The sequence below is a fragment of the Monodelphis domestica genome, chromosome 1 (assembly GCF_027887165.1).
Source record: "Monodelphis domestica isolate mMonDom1 chromosome 1, mMonDom1.pri, whole genome shotgun sequence".
NCBI lineage: Eukaryota > Metazoa > Chordata > Mammalia > Didelphimorphia > Didelphidae > Monodelphis > Monodelphis domestica.
The window spans coordinates 543372634-543386948 of NC_077227.1; positions in this window are offsets into that span (position 1 = coordinate 543372634).

The following is a 14315-nucleotide window of genomic DNA, read 5'->3' on the forward strand; positions in this document are numbered from 1 at the left end:
ATCAGGATGAAAGTTTGGATTCTAACTCGTAACATCCTTGGATTCCCCTTAATATTTTAGTGTCCTTGGCAAAACACTAAGTTTATAAATTGCAAAGCTGTGCTGGTTGTTCCCAGTCTACAAACTACTTATGATAATACAATTTTGAGTCCTTATTAAAAATAAAGCTTGCCTTAACAATATAATGATGGCTTTGTGATCTCGTTTGAGTGGGCATTCTGTGATAGGTGTTAATCATAAACAATTGATCCTTCTCATCCTCTGTGACTCTTATCTATTTCTTTTCTTAAATCCTCTATAAAAGATTTACTTAATATGCCATAGGCCTCTGCCTAAATCATTTTATATTGTGATATTGAAAGAGTCACTGTACACATTGATAATAAAAATCATTATAGTAATGACAAATCACATTTTATTACTCTTTAAAGTTAAAAAAAGCACTATTGTCATAACAATACTGTGAGGGAAGAAATGCAAATATTATTATGCACACTTCACAAAGTAAGAAATTGAAGCCCAGATAAATTAAATAACAATTTATAACAGTTAAGATATGAATCCAATGAATAAAAAAATAAATTTAATAAAAAAAAGTCCTGTGCCTTTTTGAGTACACAGCTATTTTAATGCATTTGATTTGAGTATTTATAATCCATGTGAACATACTTTAAAAATATAGTCAGCCCTACCAATATAGAGGGAGGGTTGTTATTGCCAGGCATGTATCATACATTCTGGTGGTAGAGACTGGGATAATTTTGTTTTAAATTCAGACAATTTTCAGGTAACTGTTATTTTAAGAAAATTCTCTATGTTAATATATTTTTCATATGATTTCTTTTTCCTTCCCTAAAAGTAGAGTACAGAAAAAATAATCTGATTAATTAGAGATTCTGATTAATTCACTCTGCAATTAATTAATCAATTCAACGAATAGTTATTAAGTGAAGCCTACTAAAGTTAGTGAAGGACTCTTTGGTAAGTACTAGATCTAGGTCAGATGTAAAGAGAAATAACAGCCTGTCTGACTTGAGTTAATCAACATGCATTTATGAAACAAATTATAATGGGCCATATACTTTGTTAGGCATGGGAGATACAAAAAATAAAATAAAATAATAAAATAGAGCTTTGAAGCTACCAAAGAATTTAGCCGGCACTGTAAGAAATGTGAAGAAACATTCTTCACTCAGCTAACAAGAATATCATGAGATTGGATGAAAGAATCATAACTTTCAACCAGCCAGAAATCAAGGATGAATTCCTAAAGAAATGGAAACAGGGCTGAACTACAAAGGATGAGTAGAATTTCAAGGAGTATTTGGACACTGTGGCATTCTATACAAGGTGAACAGGCTAAATAAAGGAAATGGAACAGAGAAGTGTAGGATATGTCTTGCAGGTGGCAAATAATCCACCTCTTCTGCTTTGTGGAATACACAAGAGCATGAGCATGGTCATCAAATTATAGTTACATTAATTCAGAAGAATGGACTACCTTGCAAGGGAATATTTTCTGTCTCATTGGAACTCTTCTAAATGATCTTTTAGCTATCAAATGTAAAGGTCTTTAGTCATTCCTCATCCTTCTTCACCCCTTTGTGTCACTTGACATGATTAATTATCCATTCTCCATGGATGCTCTCTTCTCTGTGTTTGTTTTACACATAAGCACACAGTTCTTCCCTTGTTCTCTTAAACAACTGTGGGGTATATAGGGTGTAATGTGGGGCTCAGGAGAAAGTAAGTAAGTCCTTTTTAAGGGTGGTTATAACCCCTGTGGTGGCCTAATGGGAAAATATAAAGTGTTCTACACCCTAATTCCATAGACTTGAAAAGAAGAACAAAGTATACATTTTTCATCAAAGCCAATATGAAAATTTGTTTTACTAGACTATGTATATTTATTATGATCATATTTTTTCTTAACTGTTCAGCTTAGAAAAGCAAAATTAGTAGGGAAGGAGAAATACTTATGAGAAGTATGTAGAAAATTAAATATAGAATGCTTTTTTCTACAATAACAAAAAGAATCAGCTCTGCTTCTGCCTACACGGTCCCCCACGAATGTCTTTCAGTGTATACACTGGAGTGAGGAACATTAGTGCAGGGATATAGATTGCTAAAAGGAGATGAACCCTTAATCCAGTGAGAAAATTTGGCCAACTCCATAGTTTAAAGCAATAACCAAATGAATCTACAAACATTCATTGAATATCTATACTGTGCTAGATCCTGAAGATACAAAGGCAAAAACAACAAGATGGTCTCGGCCCCAAGGAATTTGCATTCTACTGTGGGTGGGAAGGTATAATATGTGCCTCAGTAAATATGAGAAAAGGCAAATTGAATATTGAGCCCGTACTGCCAGAAGAATCAGGAAAGGCTTCACAGAGGAGGTGACATCTAAGCAGAGCTCCATTGGTCTGCCAAAGAAGGATTGATACCTATCACCTTTAGGCACATTCACTTTTCTACTGAGAGCCTTGTAAAACTTGAATGACAAATGAGCCTGGCCTTTTTTTTTAGCTTCCCAGGGTCTTGACATTTGTGACAGTTCTGAGCACCCACCCTAGGAACATTTATACAAGTGTCAGTTGCCTAAATATTCATGAAGCTTCATGTTCTTTTTTCACAAATGACGCCTTGTCTGCTTACTAAGTTGTTTTCCCCATTTCTCTTGCTCCCCTTTCAGCACAGGAAGTGCCAAAGCTTCTTCACTAAGGGCATCATACCCCAGTTTGGTAAGAAGTCTTTGCATGACTTCCCTGGCAAGCTGCTGTCATGAGTTTTTCCCAATGACACTAAATGACACGTTGCAAGAGGCTGAAAGGTTGGCACTGGTTTCTTTAGTGGGTTTGGTCTTGTCTAACACCATCAGCTAAGCAAGGAGAGAGACCATGGCAGCAGCAAGATTCTGACTATTTATCTGCACCTGCAGAATCAATTGGACCTGCTCATGGAACATATGCATTCAGTTTCTTTGAGTAGCAATTAAATAATCAATCCCACAAGCATGTATTAAACACTTATAATGTGATGGGCACAGTATTAGGCACTGGGGATACAAACATGAAAAGCAAATAGTTTCTGCCTTAGAGGAGTTTTAATTCTTTTGGGGAATACAACACATATTCATTATATATATACATATGTATATATATATATGTATATATAATGTATACCAAGTAAATATATTTTTTGAAAGGAGAAGGATAAGAAGCTAAAGTGATGCCTAAACTGAACCTTGAATGTAGGCAGTAACTTTAAGAGACACAAATGAGAGGGGTTGCAGATCAGGCACAAAAGACAACCTCTGCAAAAGGGACGAAGATAAAAAATGTGGCTGAAAAAGCACTAGATTTAGCGTCAGAAGAAAAATTTGGTCTAGATTTAAATTATAGTCCTATTATTTATTAGACATGTAATCTAAGGCTATAAACTTACTGGGCCTCAGTTTGTTTACCTGAAAATAAACAATAGTAACCTTACAAACCTTGAAACTTTATAAAAAATAGAGGTATTATTCAGTTTAATTGAATAAATGTTTATTAAACCCTTGCTATTTGACACGGTATTATGTTGAAAACTGGTTATATACACATTGTAAAACACAGATACCATGGCCTCAAGAAGTGTACAAGTTTACGAAGGGAGATGTTGTGTGGATGAGCAACAAATCTGCAACAAAGTTTGCTTAGTATTTTCATTTACCTGTATAACCTTGAGCAAATTGCTTAATTTCTTTGAGGCCATTTCCATATTTTGCAAATGAGAGAAATATTATAAATAACTCTCTCACAGAGTTGTTGTAAGAATTTAGTGGGATATTGAATGTAAAGTTCTTAGCCAACCTTAAAACATATATTCATGTCAGTTTTTCATCTTTTTCTTCTTCTTTTCCTCCATCATCATCATCTTCTTTTTGTTCTTTTCCTACATTCTTTTCATTTTCTCTATACAAATGAGTCTGAAATGAGATAGTATAAGTCTGGCATAAAGGGGCAAAAGAGATATTCACACAATAGCCTCCAGGAAAATTTGAGGAGAAACAGACAACTCTACTATTTAATTATCCTGTAATAAAATAGTGATTTCAATAATGGCGATACTGCCTTCAACTCTACAGTTCACAGTCAACTTATAATACTTTTCCATACTCTCTGGACCCTAATCACATCTTCCTATGATCTTTAATTAAGGATGTTTTCAATGTTCCAGAAATCATCATCTACATTTTTAGCATTATTAGTAAGAAAGAATGATACAGTGAATAGAGTTGTAGTCTTTGTTTCAGAAAGACCTAGATTCAAATCATTCCTCTGAGATTTAACAGCTATGTGATCATGATTCAATCATATGGTGTTTTGGAGCCTCAGTTTACTTGTTAGTAAAATGAAGGTGTTGTGATGAATGTTCTCTATGATCCCTTCCAGTTATAGTATCTGTTAAAGCTGCTGTTAGGGGAGGATTCATAGCCAGAGAATAGAGACAATCACAAAATATCAAATAGATGATTTTAATTACATGAAATTGAAAAGCTTATGTTCAAACAAAATAAATGCTAATAAGATAAGAGTGGGATTGCACATCGGCTATGGAAAGGATAGGGGTAGGAGAGCAAAGGATAGAATATGATTCTTATAACCAAGGAATAATGTTCTAAATTGACTAAATAAAATTTTTAAAAAATAAATAAAAATTTAAAAAAAGATAAGAGTGGAAACTTTGAATTGAGAGGGTCACCTCAATTCAAATATCTCTGATTAGCTTCTGATATATATATATATATATATATATATATATATATATATATATATATATTATCCAAAGCTATTTCCCACTGGATTAGTGGTCTCAAATGATATAAGTAAATAGTCTTCAAAAGAATTACAAACTCCTAACAACTGTAAGAGAAACTGAGATCCCTAATAATACTTGCAATGCAAATTGAAACAAAAAAAATTCACTCAGCAAATTGGAAAATATATCAAAAGATGTGAATAATCAATGTTGAAGGAATTGGGGAGACACAAATACACTTATATGCTGCTCTTGGCAATGTGAATTGTTTAAACCATTCTGGAATATAATTTGGAATTATGGAAAGAAAATGACTAGAATATTTATATTCTTTGATCCAGAAATTCTAATAGTAATCACATGGCTCCCGGCAGTCAAAGATGGAAAGAAATGTAACACAGATACCAAAATAGTCTTAGCAAACCATTTTATATCAAGAAGAAATGGACCATAAGTTAGATAGTCATTAATTGAGAATGGATAAAAAATTGCCATACATTCCTAATATAATGAAATATTACTTTATCATAAAAATGATGGATATGAAAAATAAGAAGACACATTGACTGATCTGAAGTAAAGTAAACTAGGAAAATCATAGTAAAAATAATAGTAATGATGTAAATAGAAAGAACACCACCAACAAAATGGTAACAGGGTCCTATAAATACAATGACTAAGCTTAGCTTCAGAGAAGACACAGGAGAATGCAGGTACTTCTCATCTTTACAGGGAAGAGGAATCATAAATGTGGAACAGTGCTTATACTTTCATTTTTAACAAATATTTAAATTAGTTTTGCTGAAGTGCTTTTTGTGTTATTTTTTTTCCTTTTCTTCATTATTAAATGAGAAGCTATCTAGGTGAGTAGAGGGGAAAATATTTTTTTGAGAAATAAAGGTAATATAAAACAAATGCACATTAAAAGTACAAAGTAAAATAAATCTTTAAAACAATTAAATGAACACAATTATTGTATTTCAAGGGACACGACTAGATAGGGGCATAAGGAAAGGTCCTATGTAACAGATGGTGTTTTAATTGTGCTTTTAAGTCAATTAGGGAATCCAACAGGCCTATTTTGGATCAATCTTTATTCACTTTGCTGCCCTTCTATCATCTAACCATAGCCAAAATGCAAGTGTAAGATAGAACTTTCATTCTCTCACTACCCCTAACTGGCTACATGACCTTAATTAAATCACTTCATTTCACTTGACATCAGTTTCTTCATGCAGTACATGGTACATACAGAATTCAAAATAAATTTTTGTTAACTTGAATTATTGGGAGGGAGTTGGACTGCCAGCCCATCATATTAGTATAATGGAAAGACCACAAATATAGGAGTCAGGGGAAAACACTAGACATTCCAAGCATAGGAGACAACTTGTGCAAAGATAAAGATGGGACAATGCAACTGAAAGAGAAATAGCTTTGTAGTCAGAAGACTTATATTTGACTTGAATTCAAAACACAATTCTGTTTTTATGAGTGGTGTGATTTTGGACAAGTTACTTTCAGTGTCTAAACTTCAGTGTCTTCATCAGCAAAATATGGATATCTAACAATTTTGTAACTTTAAGGGTCTATATACGTATTTGGATTAGATAATTATTTTGCTCCTTTCCAGCTCTAAAAATTAAGAATTATATCATTTGTTTGGTCTATATATCCTGTTCTGTGCTAGGACAAACCTTTCTAATCTCTGCTAATGTGAGAATGGGTGTGATGGAATCAATATGTTAACCCTCCTATGTAATATCTTCTCTAAACAGAGCTGCTTCTGGGCTACAAAGCCTTCCTCCTGGGGTGTGACCAATGGTGAGAATTCCTGGAATGGTCATATGCCAGTGGGAGTCATGTTCTATTCAATTTGAAAACATTTTTTTAAAAATCTGTGGGCAGGTGCTCTTCTCAAATCACAATACCAGATATCTACTCCTTTTCTATTTAAGGCCAACTCTGTCTCCTGTGGTTGAGAAGAAGAGGGGAAGAAGCCATTTGGGAGATAATTAGCCTACTTGCCATTCCCTGAACACATCTCATGCCTTTCCTCCTCCCCCAGATTTTCTTATACTGCTACTTCCATTTGGAATCTTTCATTTCACTTCCCACCCCCATCCATCCATCCAACAAAATCCCATTAAACCTCTAAAAAATATATCACATGCCACCTCCCCCAAACTGTCCCTGTTTTCATGACTGTAAGTTACTTGTAAAAATCCATAGGATTTTTCATATATCAAGTCTACAATATCAATTTTAAGTTGCTTTGGATTATAGTTGGAGTTTCCATTTCATTATTTGGGCTCTCTCCATCCCCAACAGCTGTGCAGATTGTAAGGGCCTTTAGGTAGGAGAACAAGAGCCATAAGGCATAATAACTGTGGATGAAAGGCTGGTGCTCCATTCAAGGTCAGGGAAGGCTAGCGGCTAGTCCTCACAAAGGCAGCTTCTTTCTAAGGAGGTCACATGAATTTATTCAACTTTTTCCATGATGAGCTAGCAAAGACCACAAGTAGTTACAAGGTCCTGCCAATAACCAGGGAGATGAGATTGGAGAGAGGAGAAACTTTCCGGAGATTCCCTTTTTAGCTGGATGTCAAGTTTCATGACCTCATGCCATCAGCTCCAGCTGCAGAATTCTTAAAGTTTTTGCCCTTGCTTCAGGAGATGGATCTTGCATAAAGTGTGAATTAGATGCTCTGGGGGAAAGTATATTATTGTACAGTCCTTTGCACAAGCAAAGCAGGACTCAACATATTTCCTAGATCTTCTAGGTTCAGATTAAACCTATGCATGGGGGCAAAAAGAGCAAGATTTCCTGGGATATTAAGATTGGTGGCCTGGAAGGTGCTTAGTAAGTATGTCATTCCTGTCATTAAGTGCTATTTATTTGCTTAGAGAGGCCATGGGGTATAGTAGACAGAGAGCCAGTATGGTCTAAGTACAAGTACATCCTATGGCTCTGTGTCTCAAGAAAAATCTCTTGACCTCTCAGGACTCTAGGCAACTAATTGATAATTCAAAAACTTGCACTTCTTCACTATGGGATTACTTAGACCAGTGAAATTATAGATCAACCCTATCCTTATCTCCTTAATTGATCTCCTTAATTGATTATCATTTCTATTATAGTATTAAAACTGTCTTGTAAAACATGCAGCTAATAAGCAGGTGTGTCTGTTTTGGGGAGAGCTGACACAATTATGTCAAGATTACAAAACTAGTATGTGGTGAAATACATATCAAATGAAACTGTGGGGTTCACCAGTGAATGGGGGCTTGGAGTGAAGTTCTAATTGGATAGAACCACAAATCGATACACCTCTTGACAATGAGTTGGTTCTGCCATGGAAAGAAGGAACTAGGAACTAGTAAATAAAAGTTCTCTGACCCTCTGAGAATCTTAGGAGAGCATGGCACCTATTCAGTACTTCTGACCAGTGGGGAATGCACAAACTATTAAGAGGACCTGGGGACTCCCAACTAAGGGGCCAAATAAATAAATATATTCCAGACATTATGGTGAGTAGACTTAGTATCCTTCCCTGGGAAGCAGGGCAGCTGTTATTGTCAATCTCAATATAATTCCCTCTCCAATCCAGAACTATTTGCTGGCTACATGGGGTAAGTAAATAAAATATCCTTTTCCAGCCTTAGTTTACTCCCCTGTAAAATAAAAATACATTATTTCTATGAGTATTTTTAGTTCCAAAATCTTTGCCTTCAGTAGGTCTATATTAAGATTAATGTCACAATTTAATAGGCATCACATTATAATGAATAGAGTAAAAGGACTTGGAATAAGGAAGATCTGGGTTCAAATATTATTTCTGTTAACTACTCATGTGTCCATGAACAAGTTGCTTAAGCTGTCTGAGCCTTTCTTTCCTCATCTGTAAATTGATGAAACCAATACTTGAAATTTTGTGCATACAAAGCATCTTATAAAAATTTAAGTATTATATAATATCAGCTATTTTTATATTATTAAAGAAAGTCAACATTCTTCCCTGCAGGCCTAGAATAAGAGAAGTTTCAGAGTAAGGAGCTGAAGGCTTGTCTGAAGAATCATGAAAAAGTTAGTGCTGGGAGTAGAAAATAGTCAAAGGGACAGGAAACAAAAGATATTATCCAAATAACATAAAAAAAAAATACAGGTCAGAAATACAGAGGAGCAACAGCACCCAGAGGGAAGATATGAAATAATAGTCATGGAACAAATTATTAAGTCAAGAAACAGAGAGGCTCAAAAATTGTCAAAGCCAATGGCTTTAGCCATGAAAGGGAAAGGAGGACAATTTGCTTCCCTCAAATGGCTGGAGGTGTCCTTGCTTTCAATCTAAGAATGGTACTAGCTCCAAATTGCCAAATCAGTTTTTACAGGCCACTGCTAAGTAGAAGGGTAGTCTTCCCTGTTCTTTAAAAAGGAAGACATCTTAAGGGTAGAAGCAGTCAATGACCCATACTTCTCATAGCCCATCTATTGAGCCAATGGTGGGTTAAAATCAAAGCCTCACCATGGTTGTATCACTTTTCTGTTTGGTATTTTTATTATTCTGAACCAGATCCTAATCAGAACTGGTACCACATTGCTCCCTACTCTAAGAAACCGAATTGGGACATTTAAATTTCACAGGAAGAATTCTATATTTGGCTACTCATGTGATACTTTTCTAAGCCCTCTGTTCTAGGGAAGAAATCGACAATCTCCACTGTGACATTCCCTGGCACTCTCCTATGGTTGAGGACAGGTCCTGAAAAGAAAGGAAACAGAAAGTCTCTGGGGTTTGAGAGATTTGGTGTTTAAAAAGGAATGGGAAATGAAGAGGCCCTGAGTTATTTAAAATCAAAATAAATTCACCAAGTAGAAGGAAATGCCCAGCAGAGGAAGTTGTTTTCTATCTGTGATGCATTAAGAGGAAGCTGGGAAATGAATTAAGGGCTGTGGGCCTTTGTGGATGCTACCTTTCCTAACACAGTTCTTCCATTACTGGCCCAATGCCAGCTAATTTGATTTTTATATTTCTCTAGTGCCTTGTTGGGAGGTCATTTCATGCATTTGTGCTTCTCTGCCTGAAAAATTTCTCCCAAGGTCTGCGGTATGAGTTTATTTGTCTTCCCTCCCAATCATTCCTACTTTATCCTTTTATCTGTGTTAGGTTGAGGCGAGATTATTGAATAGATATTCATGGCACTTAATAATTCATGTAATTCAATTACAACCCCTCTCGAATCTCCTTTTATAGTGTTTACATCTACTGTAGCTCATTATACATTATTCAGAGAGACTTTATTTTTGGCCTTTAATCCAAATGGAGACAGACTGGTAGCTATTACCTACTAGATCTAGTCTGACATGAAAGGTAGCCTTGAAAGAAAAACCAAGAGTGTTTGATAGAGAGCAATTCTTTCATGTCCTAATGGCACCTCAAACTCAACTTGTTCAATGGAACTCAAGATTGTCCCTAGGAACTCTGATCCTTCCCCCAACTTCCCTTTTTGTGTTGAGGTTTTCATGGTCCTGCCAATAAACTGGACTAATAAAAGTAGATCACTTTTGATTCTTTCTTCTCCTCCACATATCCAGTCAGTCAGTTGCCAAATTCTTTGGATTTAATCATGAAAACTTATTCATAGTTACCATTTCTGTTTGGATCATTGTAATACCTTATCCCATAGCTTCCTGACATTTGGATCCCTTATATATTCATACCTAGAGATATGACCATTGATTGTATATGTAGATTAAGTGATATTGAGGAATCAAAGGTGATACCAAGGATGAGATTGTTGATGAGATGCTAGTGGTGTCTTTGGCAGAGACAGGAAAGTTAAGAAGAGGACATACTTCAGTGAATAGATAATTTTCAGACATCTCAAACTAGTTGGCCTGTGTGCATTTCCAAAATAACATTTCTAAGACATTATGTTCAACTCAGAAAACATTTATTAAACACCTAGTGTTCACAGAGTAGTGTAGAAATTTTATTTTCACTAAGTGAAAATATGAACATTAGAGATACCTGTCCTTAATAAGTGATCTAGTAGGAACAGTAAAATACATGTGCTAATAATTACAAGTAAAAAAAGTTACATATGGAAATAACACAGATAAGACAAGAACAAACACTATAAAGCCCAAGAGTCACTTCTGCCTGGCAGATAAAAGGGAAAAGCTTCATCAAGGGAGTGGTTTTTTTGTTTGTTTTTTTGTTTGTTTTTTTGTTTGTTTTTGTTTTTTTAGGTTTTATTGGATTCCAGCAGACTTTTTGGGAATGCTCATAATATAGTGGCTATAACAACAATTAGAAATCATGAAATTTTCATTTTATTTGCTATTTGACCCATGAATTTGAAATGAGATTATGGAAAAAAAATCAATCTCAGTCTTCCTTTCTCCATCTTGATTTGACTTCAGAATAGATTAGTTCAAATACTGGTTCCATCTACCTTTCTGATCTTAGAAAGTCATTTCAACTGTTTGGATCTGAATTTCCTCAACTATAAAAGGCAGTAATTGGACTAAGTAAACTTGAAGGTGACTTCCAGTTCTAAATTTGTTAACATAACCCTATGATCCTATGAATGAATATTTATTAAATGACTTTAAAGGATATTTCCCTTTTTCTTTCAAAACTTGGTGAGAAGATAGAACATAAACTCTCAAGGAAATTTTGATTCCTCAGCAATAAGATAACCCAAATACATGGAATTTTTCATTATAATTGACTGTAAGTTCAATTCACTATAATTGACTATAAATGGTTAAGTGGATTGAGCCTTAACCTTAGAGTTAAGAAGACTGAGTTCAAATCTAGCCTCTGACACTTACTATCTATATAATCTTTGGCAAGTGATTTAATTATTGGTGCCTATGCTTTAGGATTGTTGTGAAGATCAAATGAGATAATTTTTGTAATATGCTTCACAAATCTTGAAGCACTGTACATGTGTTACTTATTATTATTCAGATTACTATACTATCAATCAATAAATATTTATTGAACATCTTTTATTAGATTTTATTCAGCACAAGATGCCATAAAATAGCCAGTATTGTTATCACTAAAAGGACTTTCCAAAGTTCTTCATATTAACTTATTCCAATACCCCCAACCCAAAAGAACTTAGATTTTTAAAATGCAACAACTCCTTATGCTACATATTTAATGTTCCAAAAGACATAGTAATCTATAGATTTTTTTTCTTTCTTTTGATACAAATATTCCTTAAGTCATTCTTACAAGTGGTTCAGTTGCATTGGGTTGGAATTGGCTCTAGTCTAATTTCCAGGGATACCCTACTCTTTTCCTAGTAGTAGTCTGCATTTCCTTTCACTATTCCCTTCAAATAATAAGGTCTCAGAAACCCCTGCAGAGAGGGAGAGTGGGAGGGAGAGGCAAGACAAAAGGTCACAAAATATATCAATGGATTTAGAGTTGGGAGGGACCCTAGAGAATATCTGAACTAGTTCATTCAGGAAAGTAAAGTAACTTAGTGATGATACTTAGGAAATAGAAGTACTGTAAACCTTAAAATTTCTTAGATTTATGAATGTTGGAAATTTCACCATTGGGAAATTTCATACTGGAAAAAAGTTCCTACTGATAGTAAGAACTCTATTGGAATGTGAAACCCCTTGGCATGGGAGGATCCTTCTCCTCCCTACTTAAGACTACTTTAGGACAGAAACCTTTTGCTAAACAATGGAAAGGGTTTTGACCTATGCTTAAGCATAGAACAGGAAGTTCTTTGAGTCATGATTGATTTTAGAATTGATACAATAGAGATACTTGGAATGATAGAACCAGGTCTTGGAAAATACAATCTCCACCCTACTTAGAGTAACAGGATTTAGGAAGAGCTGCAGCAAAGATCAAGATTTAATTATTTGAGACTATGACCTTCAACAGACATGTGCAAAGCCACAGACCTCTGGGAGGTCCTGGGTTAAACTAGAGCCACCATTGGCACAGGGAAGACATGGACAGTGATTGGTAGATGTGAGAACTGAGGGGAGGGAACTTAGATGGTTTCCTTAAAGATAGCGGGGTCTAAGAACAGGGAGAGGGGAGAGTTTTTTGCTCTGAAGGAGGACTGAGGAGGTTGTTCTGTTGGAGGACCAGGAGAGAAGGCTGGCTCTGAAGGAGGAGAATTCTCTGGAAACATTTCTTGAAAGGAGGCTCTCTTGAAGGTGGAGCCTGAGGTTGGCATGAGAAGCCTTACCTAGAGAGATCTTGGGTGAGTGATAAAACCAACTGACTGATTTATTCATTCTTATTCCTTTCTTACTTTCTCTCTTTTTCTATTGATTAATCAGTGTATTGTAAATTAAATTTCTCTATAAAACCCAGTTGGATTGGGCATATTCATAAATTGGGAATATATTCCCTGGCGACCATCTTATATTTATATAAACCAAGACACAGTAGAAAACATATTTCAGAGGGCATAATTGATATATATATTTCCCTTGCTCCCCAACATTTTAATTATCACAGTTTATGGCTCCCACTCTCTTATATACAACTATTTAACACTCAAAACTATTTTAAATCTAACAGTACTCAAATATGCATAGCATTTTGGGGGTGAACAAGAAGGGCACCCTTTACAGGGTTTGATTTGAGATTTGAAAACACCATTAAAACAAACTTGGGGCAGAGTTCTAGAGCTAGAAATATCCTTAAAGACCATCTAATTAAGCCTCTTCATTTTATAGATGACATCACTGGGACACATGGAGACTAAGTCACTTGATTCAGGTCACTACAAGTGGGATCTGAACCCAAATTTTCGAATGCCAGAGCCACTATTCTTTCTACTGAGCCACATTACATCTGTCAGCAACAGATCTGTTCTACAGTATCTACAGCAATATAAAATTTCTCTTTCTTGGCTATGTCATTCACTCCTATACCGTTACATCAACTGTTTCCTCTGTGAAGTGATGCTCCAAATGGCCCTTCAAATCTATCAGAATTGAGCAAGCTGGAGGCTTGACTATCTTGAAACTGTTTTGACAGGAGATACAGATTGTCTAAGAGAAGAGATAATTCCTTAACTGGCCTCAACCCACAATGATATGGTCAAGTCATAAATCTAACCAAGTCTAAGCTTCAGCACAGGTTCCTGATATATAGTAGTTGTTAGTACATGTTTATTGACTGACCGAATTCATTATCTAGTTAACTATGTCTCCTGGATAAAGAACACCCTCAGAAGACAGTGCTGTACCTCTCATTGTCTCAGTGACTGTGAAGACTGGCTCTGTGATGGTCCTTGCTTTTCAAGAATCCCAGAAGCAACCCAGTTGCAGTCAGTGGACCTCAGTTACAACCTGCATGAATTCTTTCTGTCTCCTTTCCATTCTCTCCCATCTGGGGTACTTCCCAAGCATTATAGTCACTGCCATCCTGGCCCAATGCCAGTGATTACTCATATGCCTGGCCATTATCCAGCACATCCATGAAGCCTGCCGAAATGATAAATGTGCCTCC